Source organism: Salvelinus namaycush, unplaced genomic scaffold, assembly GCF_016432855.1.
Source record: "Salvelinus namaycush isolate Seneca unplaced genomic scaffold, SaNama_1.0 Scaffold60, whole genome shotgun sequence".
NCBI classification, from domain to species: domain Eukaryota; kingdom Metazoa; phylum Chordata; class Actinopteri; order Salmoniformes; family Salmonidae; genus Salvelinus; species Salvelinus namaycush.
Genome location: NW_024061309.1, coordinates 304,984 through 319,804, shown reverse-complemented (window position 1 = coordinate 319,804; position 14,821 = coordinate 304,984).

Below are 14,821 nucleotides of genomic sequence, written 5' to 3'. Positions count from 1 at the left end.
ATCCGAGATTATGCGTATATATACATGAAAAAAGTAAAGAAAATATCAATTTCCTGTGTTTCATAAAATATGATTCTCATGGTGAAATGTTGATCATTGATTAAAAACATGCAGGCCTACATACACTTCCTTTGTGACTGTGGACTTATTACCATCACACGGGACTATGCATTTTTTATTGAATATATAAAACATACTTGCAGTGAAGCTGCTCAACATCTACATCACATTCAGTCATCTAACAGACTCCCATACAGAGCGACCCACAGCAGCAACCAGGGGCAACGGCCTGCTCAAGGGTACATCAACAGATCTCCCACAAGGTCAAAAAAACGGTACCTGAACCAGCGACCTATCAGCCACCGGCCCAAGTTCCCAACTGCCAGGCCACCAGCCCTCAGGCATCAGCCTCAAGCATCAGCCTCAGGCAGCCAGGCATTATCTGTAACAACACTGCCCATCAGTGTCATTCAAACGTACACACGTTTTGTTTTATTTTGACTTTTTTGACTTAAATTTGACTGTTATTCTATCCCCGCCCAGCAACTCCACTCCCACTTGTATACAATTCCACATGCCAACCTTTAGCATCGCTCAGTCCATCCTATCTATCTCTGCTGGCCACCTTGTTCGGATTTATACGCACCATATATCTTTCAACTATGTTGTGATGTTTAACATACAGCTTGAATCTATCTAATCAGAAAGAATCCACAGATTGTGAGTTGAAGATGAATACTTTTACTAAGAGTATAAGCATATTAGTAATTGACTGACCAGGTCTCTCCAGATCTCCCACAAATGCTATTTCTAGGGTCAACTTTATATTAATGCTCTGCTTTTCCAGCCATTCCTGAACCTGAGATCAGAAGCAGGCTACCTGAGGGCAATACCAAAACAAATGGTCTATTGACTCTGTATCCTCACAACAAAATCTGCAGAGCTGCGATGATTGTATGCCCCAAACATTCAACATTTTGTTGGTGGAAAGAATTCTGTACAATAAGTTTAGCTGAAAAGCACAAAGTCTTGAGTTTTGTGTCGTTTTATATATCAACTTATACACCCTGTACCATGGAATTAGTGCATCAAAAATCTCTTCCTAACTATTTTGCAATCTGTGTGGCACAGCTATAAAACATCCTGGTCCTCAAATGAAACTGGTATACTTTCCTATTTATGCTATTTTTATTCCTCCAGTGTTGATTGTTTTGGACAGGTAGACCAGTTGTATAAGTGAAGCATTTAGAGAAAGGTTTAGTGCTTTTATATTTAATCATCTCAACCCACCCAGTTCATATTCATCATATAGATAGGCACGCTTTATTTTGTCTGGTTTAGCATCCCAGATAAATCTAAATATTTTTTGCTCATATGATTTGAAAAACGAATCATCAGGAGTAGGCAGCGCCATCAGTAAGTGAGTAAACTGAGATATGACTAAAGAGTTCATCAGGGCAAATGTTACATATATAGACAGGTATTGACCTCTCCATGGTAGCAGGATCTTGTCTATTTTTACAAGTTTTCTATTGAAATTCATTGTGAAGAGTCTCATTTATATATATCTACTTCACCGTCAGCCCATTCTATAAGTAAACTGCAGGGTAATGTAAAAGCTGTATTTTGTAAAGCTCCAATACATAATATTGTACACTTATCATAATTAGGTTTTAGTCCAGAGAGTCCAGAAAAGTTATCTTCAATGAGACATTGCAGAGATCTAGCTTGCGGACTTAATATAAAACTTGAGTCATCGGTATAATAACACCTTGTTTTTAAACCTTGGATTTCTAATCCTCTAATGTTGTTATATGATCTGATTTTAATAGCTAGCATTTTGATGGCCTTAACGAATAGATATGGTGACAGCAGACACCCTTGTTTAACTCCGCTTGACAATTCAGTGTTTGATGGATCACCGGAAAAGAGCAGCAATAGGCTTTTGTAGGCCGCAGTCCAAGCTATGTCTACCAATGGTGCGACTGCTGACGGCATCCAAAGATTATCCAACTTGAATAAACGTTTGGAGGACAGGATGACAGTAGCGGTGTAGTCTACGGCGATACGGATATCTTATTATTGATATCTACATAGCGCATTGATGTCAATCACACTGCTGCTCTCTCATCAATAAGTGCATCAATGACGTTGTCCCCACAGTGAGTGTACGTACATAGCTCAACCAGAAGCCATGGATTACAGGCATCATCCGCACTGGCTAAACGGCAGAGCTGCCGCTTTCAAGGAGCGGGACTCTAACCCGGAAAACTTATAAGAAATCCTTCTATGCCCTCCGACAGAAACCATTAAACAGGCAAAGCGTCAATACAGGACTAAGATCGAATCTTACTACACCAGCTGTGATGCTCATCGGATGTGGCAGGGCCTGCAAACCATTACAGACTACAAAGGGAAGCACAGCCGAGAGCTGCCCAGGGACACGAGCATACCAGACGAGCTAAATTACTTCTATGCTCACTTCAAGGAAAGTAACACTGAAACATACATGAGAGCATCAGCTGTTCCGGACGACTGTGTGATCACGCTCTCCGCAGCCCATGCGAGTAAGACCTTTAAACAGGTCAACATTCACAAGGTCGCAGGGTCAGACAGATTACCAGGACGTGTACTCCGAGCATGCGCTGACCAACTGGAAAGTGTCTTCACTGACATTTTCAACCTCTCCCTGTCTGTCTGTAATACCAACATGTTTCAAGCAGACAACCATAGTCCCTGTGCCCAAGAACAAGAAGGTAACCTGCCTAAATGACTACCGACCAGTAGCGTCTGTAGCCATGAAGTGATTTGAAAGGCTGGTCATGGCTCACATCAACACCATTATCCCAGAAACCCTAGACTCACTCCAATTTGCATACCGCCCTAACAGCTCCACAGATGACGCAATCTCTATTGCACTCCACACTGCCCTTTCCCACCTGGACAAAAGGAACACCTATGTGAGAATGCCCCCAGGTGGTAAGGGTAGGGTAGGCAACACATCCGCCACGCTGATCCTCAACACGTGGGCCCCTCAGGGGTGTGTGCTCAGACCCCTCCTGTACTCCCTGTTCACTCATGGCTGCATGGCCAGGCACGACTCCAACACCATCATTACGTTTGCTGATCAAAAGTGGTAGGCCTGATTACCGACAACGATGAGACAGCCTATAGGGAGGAGGTCAGAGATCTGGCCGTGTGGTTCCAGAACAACAACCTCTCCCTCAACGTGATTAAGACAAAGGAGATGATTGTGGACTATAGGAAAAGGAGGACTGAGCACGCCCCCATTATCATCGACGGGGCTGTAGTGGAGCAGGTTGAGAGCTTCAAGTTCCTTGGTGTCCACATCACCAACAAACTATCCTGTTCCAAGTACACCAAGACAGTCGTGAAGAGGGCACAACAAAACAGAGTCTGGTGACATCAAAAGATGGGAAAAGGAACCATATTTCGGTAATCCAACCAGTTGAAAATATGCGTTGGAACTTAATGAATATGATCTCAGATCAGTTGTTGTCTGAGACATTACTACTAATAACAGGATGATATAAACTGTATCTTGGAAAGTCGAATTCAGATTCACATGGAATTGTTGTGCAATTTAAATGTTTAAATATGAAACTATTTGTGAAAAGATGAAATGTAATTTTAGTTTCTTAATGAGAGAACGGTTTGTCAGAAGAACACCACTCTGCTCACTCAGAGGCCCCGCCCATGTGAACAGACACTGGGTGAAAACTATGAAACATGGCCCTCTCTCCCAATCCTATATAAGCCCCTTGACGAAAATGTAAATTTCTGTTGCAAGGACGTGTGGACTTGAGGTCCCCACGTTGAAATGACAAAGACCACCTATACAATCTAAGCCAACCTTAGAGAACCTAACGAAATTAGCATCGAATTTCAATGTGAAGGTGACGACCTACACGCCGGAAGGATGAATTTCGACTATACCAGCCAGAATATAGCATGAGCATATAGCATAGCAACTTGGTTTGAACTTTGAACTCTTATTCACTACAGAAGTGATACCTCCTAGTCGTCGCATTAGCGCAGCAACTGTAGACGTGGGCTAGGAGAGGACGGATAGAGTATCTGTTCTACCACAAGATAACGATCTTAGTCCTGTATTGACGCAAATATTGACGCAAATATCCATTCTACCATCAGACATTCTTCAAAGGACAACCCGGCCTCCCATCTACGACCAACCGATCGAAGCGCGGTTCAGAGTAAATATTTATTCCATTTTCCTTTTTCAAATGGGCGGTAATTTAGAATGTATAAGATACTGTATTTACGATAGCATAGCTGCCTACGGCCCGATAGAGACATAGCTTCTCCCTTTGTTCCTCAGTCTTCCCGCTCTTTCATTCAAAACCCAACCCCCTTTCTTAGTGTAACCAACTGTCATATCTGTTCCGTCCGCTAAGGACGTTTTCCTTTATGACATAATTTGTAATCAATGTCTGATACATTCTGTGTATGTGTAATTCTGTGTGATTATTTAGGTATTTAGTAAATAAATAATTAAACCACATTTTGTTTTGCTGATTCAACTTGTTAGCCAGGGTTCGTGAAGATAACCAAGAATTTACAACTTTCAGATGAGACTAAACAAGGTGCCGATTAAATATTGATTGCTATTGATGTAAAAGATAAAAAAAAATGGTAGACCTCCACAAGTCTGGTTCATTCTTGGGAGCAATTTCCAAAAGCCTGAAGGTACCACGTTCATCTGTACAAATAATAGTACGCAAGTATAAACACCACGCAGCCATCATACCGCTCAGGAAGGAAACGCTTTCTGTCTCCTAGAGATTCATGTACTTTGGTGTGAAAAGTGCAAATCAATCCCAGAACAACAGCAAAGGACCTTGTGAAAGTGCTGGAGGAAACAGGTACAAAAGTATCTATATCCACAGTAAAAAAAAGTCCTATATCGACATAACCTGAAAGGCCGCTCAGCAAGGAAGAAGCCACTGCTCCAAAACCGTCATAAAATAGCCAGACTACGGTTTGAAACTGCACATGGGGACAAAGATCGTACTTTTTGGAGAAATGTCCTCTGGTCTGATGAAACAAAAGTAGAACTGTTTGGCCATAATGACCATTGTTATGTTTGGAGGAAAAAGGGGGAGGCTTGCAAGCCGAAGAACACCATCCCAACCGTGAAACACGGGGGTGGCAGCATCATGTTGTGGGGGTGCTTTGCTGCAGGAGAGACTGGTGATTTTCACAAAATATATGGCATCATGAGGATGGACAATTATGTGGATATATTGAAGGAACATCTCAAGACATCAGTCAGGAAGTTAAAGCTTGTTTGCAAATGGGTCTTCCAAATGGACAATGACCCCAAGCATACTTCCAAAAGTATGGCAAAATGGCTTAAGGACAACGACGTCAAGGTATTGGAGTGGCCATCACAAAGCCCTGACCTCAATCATATAGACAATTTTTGGGCAGAACTGAAAAAGCGTGTGCGAGCAAGAAGGCCTACAAACCTGACACAGTTACACCAGCTCTGTATGGAGGAATGGGCCGAAATTCACCCAACTTATTGTGGGAAGCTTGTGGAAGGCTACCCGAAATGTTTGACCAAAGTTAAACAATTTAAAGGCAATGCTACCAAATACTAATTGAGTGTATGTAAACTTCTGACCCACTGGGAATGTGATGAAAGAAATAAAAGCTGAAATAAATCATTCTCTCTACTATTATTCTGACATTTCACGTTCTTAAAACAAAGTGGTGATCCTAACTGAACCAAGACAGGGAATTTTTACTAGGATTGAATGTCCGTAATTGTGAAAAACTGAGTTTAAATGTATTTGGCTAAGGTGTATGTAAACTTACGACTTCAACTGTATGTATGCATGTATGTATAGCTTTGTAATAGCTACTATAATGTGGCATACAGACTGTGGCTTTCTAGCTAACCTTCCTTTCTCAGGTAGTTCATGTTTTCTCTTTCAGAACCTTTTCATAATCCACTTCACTCTTCCTATTTACACGTTGAACACTAAATCTGAAACTATCAAAAAACAACAACATTGAAATGGCATCAATGTGTCTGCTCAACTTGCCCTCGCACTCCATAATCCTATTTGTTCGCATATCTGACACGAATCAGATCTTTTTCTTGCAGTCTGAAAAGCCCAAAAACACATAGAATCTGAAATGTTCAATGGTCAGTGCTACCTGGGGTCCTTGGGACATCCCTACCCTAAACTCTAACCCTAACCCCTACCCTTATCCTAACCCTAACCCTAATCCCTACCCTAAACTCTAACCCTAACCCTAACCCCTACCCTTATCCTAACCCTAACCCTAACCTCTACCCTTATCCTTACCCTAACCCTAATCCCTACCCAAAACTCTAACCCTAACCCCTACCCTTATCCTTACCCTAACCCTATTCCCTACCCTAAACTCTAACCCTAACCCTAACCCTTATCCCTACCCTTATCCTTACCCTAACCCTAATCCCTACCCTAAACTCTAACCCTAACCCTAACCCTAACCCTACCCTTATCCTTACCCTAACCCTAATCCCTACCCTAAACTCTAACCCTAACCCCTACCCTTATCCTTACCCTAACCCTAACCTTAACCCTTAACTTAAACCATTTTAAATGTAAACTTCAACGGGATTAGGGACGTCCCAAGGATGCTGGATATCACAGACCATTTTCAAATCAGATTTGAACCACATTCATAGGTGGTTTGAAATCAGAAACATATCAAATTCATGGTCATGAACGGTTAAATTTGATCTATTTGCTCTCATGTTTTTTTTTTTGTCTCTTACGTGTTGAGCGCTAGCTACTCAGTTGACAGTTTGACGAGAAAATGTGCTAGCAAACTAGATTGTTTACACCCTAAGGTCAATGTCCCTGCCCCCGATATAAATGTAATTAGCATAATAAAAACTACCCATAAAAATCGGTCAATTTAATCTAGATATATCCGTTTTTTTGCATTGGACGTGTCTTAAACCACCGCATCTGACTATGTCGCACTTCCGCATCTATGGGCTATAGTACTGTAGTAGAGGCCACATTTTAAATATATGTTGTATACCTAAAGGGTTCCTAAAAATCAAAATCAAATAGCTAAATTATCCATGGTATGACCATCTTAAAACAATTCCGTATGTCAGTTTAGTAGAATCCCTGAAAGAGATTCTGGAGGGAAATGGGAGGAGCCTGAAGAATGTCCAAAACAAACAGTTAAATAACCACAGTTAACCTCTCGACCCTGACCTCTGTGAGTCAACATGTAGGGAAGGCTTCCCCTGACAGGTGGTTGGCTAGTTTATTTATAGACAAAGTGTGTTAGTGTTTTAGGATACAGGGATCAATGCAGGACTCAGCAAGGGCTTCTCCATGGGCTGGACTACTGTGGTTTTTGTGTGTGTGTGTGTGTGTGTGTGTGTGTGTGTGTGTGTGTGTGTGTGTGTGTGTGTGTGTGTGTGTGTGTGTGTGTGTGTGTGTGTGTGTGTGTGTGTGTGTGTGTGTGTTTGAGTGTTTGAGTATTAAAAGGATCAGAGAGTGTGTGAGGAAGTGGAGGCAGCAGGGTAACTGAGGGTCGTTGCGTAGGGGTATTTGCAGCATATGGAGTTAATGCGTGAAAAACACATGATTTCTTGGGGGTGCTGATGGTGACGCTGGGGGTGCTGATGGTGATGCTGGGGGTGCTGATGGTGATGCTGGGGGTGCTGATGGTGATGCTGGGGGTGCTGATGGTGACGCTGGGGGTGCTGACGGTGCTGCTGGGGGTGCTGATGGTGATGCTGGGGGTGCTGGCGGTGATGCTGGGGGTGCTGACGGTAACGCTGGGGGTGCTGATGGTGATGCTGGGGGTGCTGACGGTGATGCTGGGGGTGCTGACGGTGCTGCTGGGGGTGCTGATGGTGATGCTGGGGGTGCTGGCAGTGATGCTGGGGGTGCTGACGGTGATGCTGGGGGTGCTGACGGTGACGCTGGGGGTGCTGATGGTGATGCTGGGGGTGCTGACGGTGATGCTGGGGGTGCTGATGGTGATGCTGGGGGTGCTGATGGTGATGCTGGGGGTGCTGATGGTGATGCTGGGGGTGCTGATGGTGATGCTGGGGGTGCTGATGGTGACGCTGGGGGTGCTGATGGTGACGCTGGGGGTGCTGATGGTGATGCTGGGGGTGCTGATGGTGATGCTGGGGGTGCTGACGGTGATGCTAGACCTATTCATGACTTCCTTTCAGCACCGTCATGCCACCCAAGCCCCATTGCAGCTGCTCTTAATACGATGTGCAAGTTGTGTCGTCCTACGTCATACTTCCGGGTCCTGTCCCCTAATCCTTTGAATGGGCTTGATGATTACATCGACAAATTCATGAAAATGTGCTCATTTAAGATATACAGTACCAGTCAGAAGTTTGGACACCAACTCATTCGTGTTTTTCTTTATTTTTACTATTTTCAACATTGTAGAATAATAGTGAAGACATCAAAAACTATGAAAGACACCCTTTGCCTTGATGACATCTTTGCACACTCTTGGCATTTCTCTCAACCCGATTCATGAGGTAGTCACCTGGAATGCATTTCAATTATTAACAGGTGTGCCTTGTTAAAAGTTCATTTGTGGCATTTCTTTCCTTCTTAATGCGTTTGAGGCAATCAGTTGTGTTGTGACAAGGTAGGAGTGGTATACAGAAGATGGCCCTATTTGGTAAATGACCAAGTCCATATTATGGCAAGATCAGCTCAAATAAGCAAAGAAAAATGACAGTCCATTATAACTTTAAGACATGAAGGTCAGTCAATCTGGAAAATTTCAAGAACTTTGAAAGTTTTTTCAAGTGCAGTTGCAAAAAAATCATCAAGCGCTATGATGAAACTGTCTCTCATGAGGACCTCCACAGGAAAGGAAGACCCAGAGTTACCTCTGCTGCAGAGGATAACTTCAATAGAGTTACAATCCTCAGAAATTGCAGCCCAAATAAATGCTTCACAGAGTTCAAGTAACAGACACATCTCAACATCGACAGTTCAGAGGAGACTGTGTGAATCAGGCCTTCATGGTCGAATTGCTGCAAAGAAACCACAACTTAAGGACACCAAAAAGAAGGAGAAGAGACTTTGGTCCAAATTTTTGATTTTTGTTCCAACCGCCATGTCTTTGTTAGATGCAGAGCAGGAGAATGAATGATCTCCGCATGTGTGGTTCCCACTGTGAAGCATGGAGGAGGAGGTGTGATGGTGTAGGGGTGCTTTGCTGGTGACACTGTCTGTGATTTATTTAGAATTCAAGGCACACTTAACCAGCATGGCTACCACAGCATTCTGCAGCGATACGTCATCCCATCTGGTTTGTGCTTAGTGGGACTATCATTTGTTTTTCATCAGGACAATGACCCAACACACCTCCAAGCGGTGTAAGGGCTATTTGACCAAGAAAGAGAGTGATGGAGTGCTACATCAGATGACCTGACTTCCACAATCACCCAGCTTCAACCCAATTGAGATGGTTTGGGATGAGTTGGACCGCAGAGTGAAGGAAAAACAGACAACAAGTGCTCAGCATATGTGGGAACTTCTTCAAGACTTTTGAGAAAATGCCAAGAGTGTGTAAAGCTGTCATCAAGGCGGTTACTTTGAAGAATCTAAAATCTAAAATATATTTTGATTTGTTTAACACTTTTTTGGTTACTACATGATTCCATATGTTTTATTTCATAGTTTTGATGTCTTCACTACTATTCTACAATGTAGAAAATAGTACAATTAAAGAAAAACCCTTGAATGAGTAGTTGTGTCCAAACCTTTGACTGGTACTGTACATACATATATACACTCTTACAAAAAGATATGCCCAGTCAAGAACGCTGATTCCGATCATTATTGAGATGATTGTGATATTAAAGTTGACTGTTATTATGACAGTTTGATATAAATCCCTCAGAATATGTCCCTTTCCGTGGGAAACGTTGCAGGACTATAAAGCAGAGGCTCCTATCATCAGTCATCCCAGATATAACAGCTGCCATAGAGGTCATAGAGGTCCAGGACCACAACGGGCAGATAAACTGGACAACCTTCTATTCAACTCTTTCCATTCAACTCCTTCTATTCAACTCCTTCTATTCAACTCCTTCTATTCAACTCCTTCTATTCATCTCCCTCTATTCAACTCCTTCTATTCAACTCCTTCTATTCAACTCCTTCTATTCAACTCCTTCTATTCAACTCCTTCTATTCAACTCCTTCTATTCAACTCCTTCTATTCAACTCCTTCTATTCAACTCCTTCTATTCATCTCCTTCTATTCAACTCCTTCTATTCAACTCTTTCCATTCAACTCCTTCTATTCAACTCCTTCTATTCAACTCCTTCTATTCAACTCCTTCTATTCAACTCCTTCTATTCAACTCCTTCTATTCAACTCCTTCTATTCATCTCCTTCTATTCAACTCCTTCTATTCAACTCCTTCTATTCAACTCTTTCCATTCAACTCCTTCTATTCAACTCCTTCTATTCAACTCCTTCTATTCAACTCCTTCTATTCAACTCCTTCTATTCAACTCCTTCTATTCAACTCCTTCTATTCAACTCCTTCTATTCAACTCCTTCTATTCATCTCCTTCTATTCAACTCCTTCTATTCAACTCCTTCTATTCAACTCTTTCCATTCAACTCCTTCTATTCAACTCCTTCTATTCAACTCCTTCTATTCAACTCACTCTATTCAACTCCTTCTATTCAACTCCTTCTATTCAACACCTTCTATTCAATTCAACACTTTCTATTCAACTCCTTCTTTTCAACTCCTTCTATTCAACTCCTTCTATTCAACACCTTCTATTCAATTCAACACCTTCTATTCAACTCCTTCTTTTCAACTCCTTCTATTCAACTCCTTCTTTTCAACTCCTTCTATTCAACTCCTTTTATTCAACATCTTCTATTCAACGTCTTCTATTCAACTCCTTCTATTCAACTCCTTCTATTCAACACCTTCTATTCAATTCAACACCTTCTATTCAACTCCTTCTTTTCAACTCACTCTATTCAACTCCTTCTATTCAACTCCTTCTATTCAACACCTTCTATTCAATTCAACTCCTTCTATTCAACTCCTTCTATTCAACTCCTTCTATTCAACACCTTTTATTCAACACCTTTTATTCAAAACCTACTATTCAACTCTTTCTAATCAACTCCTTCTATTCAACTCCTTCTATTCAACTCCTATTCAACTGCTTCTTTTCAACTCATTCACAGGTAGACAGGAACACTTTCCATTTCCACCATTATTTAAATCAGTCTTCCAATAGTGTGCCTGGATGTGAAGTGTTTCACTTGTAAACGTTGATCATTGGCCTCAGGCCATCTAGTGGATTGGGCTGTCACTTGTCCTGACTCTTCTAAAGGCTTGGCTAGGACGAGTCCCCTGCTCCCCCAGACTCTTATGTGTGTGGGATTCTCAGTTTTATGTATGTTCTCTGTGTGACATGCGTCACCTACTGTGATTATTTCCAGGTGCTAGATGCTAGAGTGGGGCAGGGTTTTACCATTAAATGGCCAGTATTTCCCCTGTGTCTGTGTACAGGTTGGCATGCTCTGGGAGGATGAGAGCGGCGACGGTGTGGCCTGATCCTAATTCCATGAACAAGTTGGTGAGTGTAAAAATAAAACGGTCCATAAAGAAGCAGGCCGTATCCTCTGGAACACGGCTCAAATGGCAGCAGATCTGCCAACAAAGCAATGAAGCAATGTTCAATTACCTTAGAGATTGCTGTGGAAGCTGGATGTATTTCTGACACTGAACATGGCCATATTGGGCTCGTAAATCATCTGCTGCTTTGGTATACTGTACTTCCTGTAACTCTGCCATCGACTGTATGGGATGAAATTGGAGTGTCAACAACAGCTCAGCAGTTGGGATTTGATACTTTGACATTTCTATGTCAGAGGGTCACATTCCAAAATGGCTTTCGGCTGCATGTAATTGTGACACTCAGTTTTGGAACGTGCCCATTGGCTGGAGAGGTTCACTGACAGGGGGGTAATCAGCTGGACTACTTCTTGTAACATGTTGTATGTTTGTCTAAAGGTCTGTAAAGCTCGATAGAAAAACACACCAGCTATTTGATCCATGTGTTTTTTCCTTGTAAATGTCTGAGATGAATATTCCATTTAGCCCTCCATTGACTTCACACTGCAGGCTGAAAAGACCTCATAACCTGTAATGTGGACCACAGAGAGACCCGATACAGAACAGCACATTATGTAGACCTTATTAGTCGATTAGGTCCTCACATTGCTGACACTGGCCCCCATAATAGACTTACGAAGATATATTAGAGGCACATATCTCCCTGAGATTGCACAGACCCACAATGAATTATAAAACAAATCCAATTTTGACAAACTCCCATATCTATTTGGTGAAATACCACAGTGTGCCATCACAGCAGTATATATACAAATATTTGTGACCTGTTACCACAAGAAAAGGTTAACCAGTGAAGAACGAACACCATTGTAAATACAACCCATATTTATGTTTATTTCTTTTCCCTTTTGGACTTGAACTATTTGCGCATAATTACAACACTGTATATAGACATACTATGTAATTTGAAATGTCTTTATTCTTTTGGAACTTTTGTGAGTGTAATGTTTACTGGAATTTTTTAATTGTTTATTTCACTTTTGTTTATTATGTATTTCACTTGCTTCGGCCGATAAAGCCCTTTGATTTGAACTGAATTGAATTGATTTGTGACCTGAAAAATAAGATCTGAATGAAGTCCAGCTCGGTTGTTTTAGGGATCCATGCCATGGCATGTGACATGTCATATATTTTGACTGGCTGTGACATTTTCATGGATTGAATCATGTAAAAAGGGCTGCCGTGTGCCAAGGCTCTTGCGTGTCTCAGGCAAACTCCTGTCTGTGGTGATTAAACTACTTTGCGAGAACAGTGTAAGTGTTGAAAGCACCATTAAAATGTCTTGGATCAAGAGTTACTGTCCGATACTCCCAAGGTCCTGCCAAAATATTTTAAATATGTACAATGACAGTTTTATAATGTCAATTTACTCAACGGTTTAGTGACATCTAGCAGTTAACAGTATGTCAGAAGCCTGCAAACTCCTGTTCTGGACAGCCCATCTGCATGGTGTGCAGGCTCTTATTCCACACTGGCACTATGTCCCTCTGATACAAAAACACAGGTCGAATATCATGCCAGATCATTGCACATTAAAATAACTTGAACGTCATAAACTCTTAGTCTGCATGGTGTTGATATTCTCTCCACCCACAAACACGCCAAGTAAATATATTCTGTCTAATAACAGTGGCATCTGCTCAACTAGTGCATCCAGCAGCTCCCCGCTATGGGGCTTCTGGTACTGATGTGCTGGGTGGACACTGCTCACAGAACAAACAGGAGGTATTCAGGTGAAATGTTCTCAACATTGCTGATAGAAACGTATTGAATAGAGCTGACATGATTCTCTATTCTACCTGACAGACAGTCATATCTGTTCTACACAATACATTTCTGTCTGAACGCCACCCTATTGAACGTTAATTTAGCTGTACCATATAAGACACAAAGAACATTTAAATGACTATTAAATGCAGAGGTTTGAAAACAGCAAAGATGAGATAGATATTGAAGAATGTGAAATGCCTGACTTGAAGGAAGAACTTCCTGATGTGATTTATTAGGATCCCTATTGGCCGACGCCAATGGTGACAGCTAGTCTTACTGGAGTCCGACACACCCAAAAAAGACATTAAAGACAAAAGACTTTTCAATTTACATACAATAAAATACGTTAACATCTAGTGTGTGTGCATTACATTGCTGAATTACATGTATTAAAAATTATTTCAAGAAATGTCTCTGCTGATGGTGGCTCCCTCCCAAGTTGCTAGAGCTGTCTGTTAGAAAGATATTAAAACTGTATTGTAACGGATTAATTAAACTGGAATGGAAATGGAAAGGAATCTGTTACTTTATTGTAACTATCCCCTATTCACTTTATAGCAGTTTTATAGAAGCCAGCTGCTAAACGATTTACCTCAGAGTGTAATACAAGTTTGAGGCAGCTACATGCCTGTCAGAAATATGAGATGATTGAAATACTGTACTGATGTTATGTAAGCCTTAAGAATCCTCCTGGACCGTTTTAGACAACTGAAATGTGAGACAAATAAAAGCTCCTGCAGCATCTTCAATAGATCATACTGTAGATAAATAACTACACAGTTGATTTAACATTTTTATGAGTTGTAACTGAAAGCCTAAATGTTTCTGTTGAAGCTTTTAATATGTATTTAATATGATAGATCACAAGTATGAGGTGACTGAGGAGACAGTTCAAATTTGTTTGCAAGCAAAATATTTAAAAAAATTGGTCAAAATACAAATATTAAGTTGTTGATAAAGATGAATGTAACTAAAATTTAATTAATAAGGTGAGATTATTCTGAAATGTTTTTAATGGGTTTGGGGTAACAGGAACTCCATTACAGTATTTCAGGGGCAATGGTAGAAACATTGGAGTCAATCTGATACCTCAAACTTTTGATACTGTCATAATTATTAGTAATGACATCTCTTATTGATGTTAACTCAATTTAATTTAGAGATAAATATTGCATTAAAAAGTCATGTAATTGGAGTGTGGTTCTCCTGCAAGTTGGTGGCGCTAGTGAGACACAGAAATACAGAGGTCTCTCATCCAATTCATTTCCTTTACCAGAGCGGTCCATAATTAACTTTTGCTTGGTTGGCAGTTTCAACCAGATATAA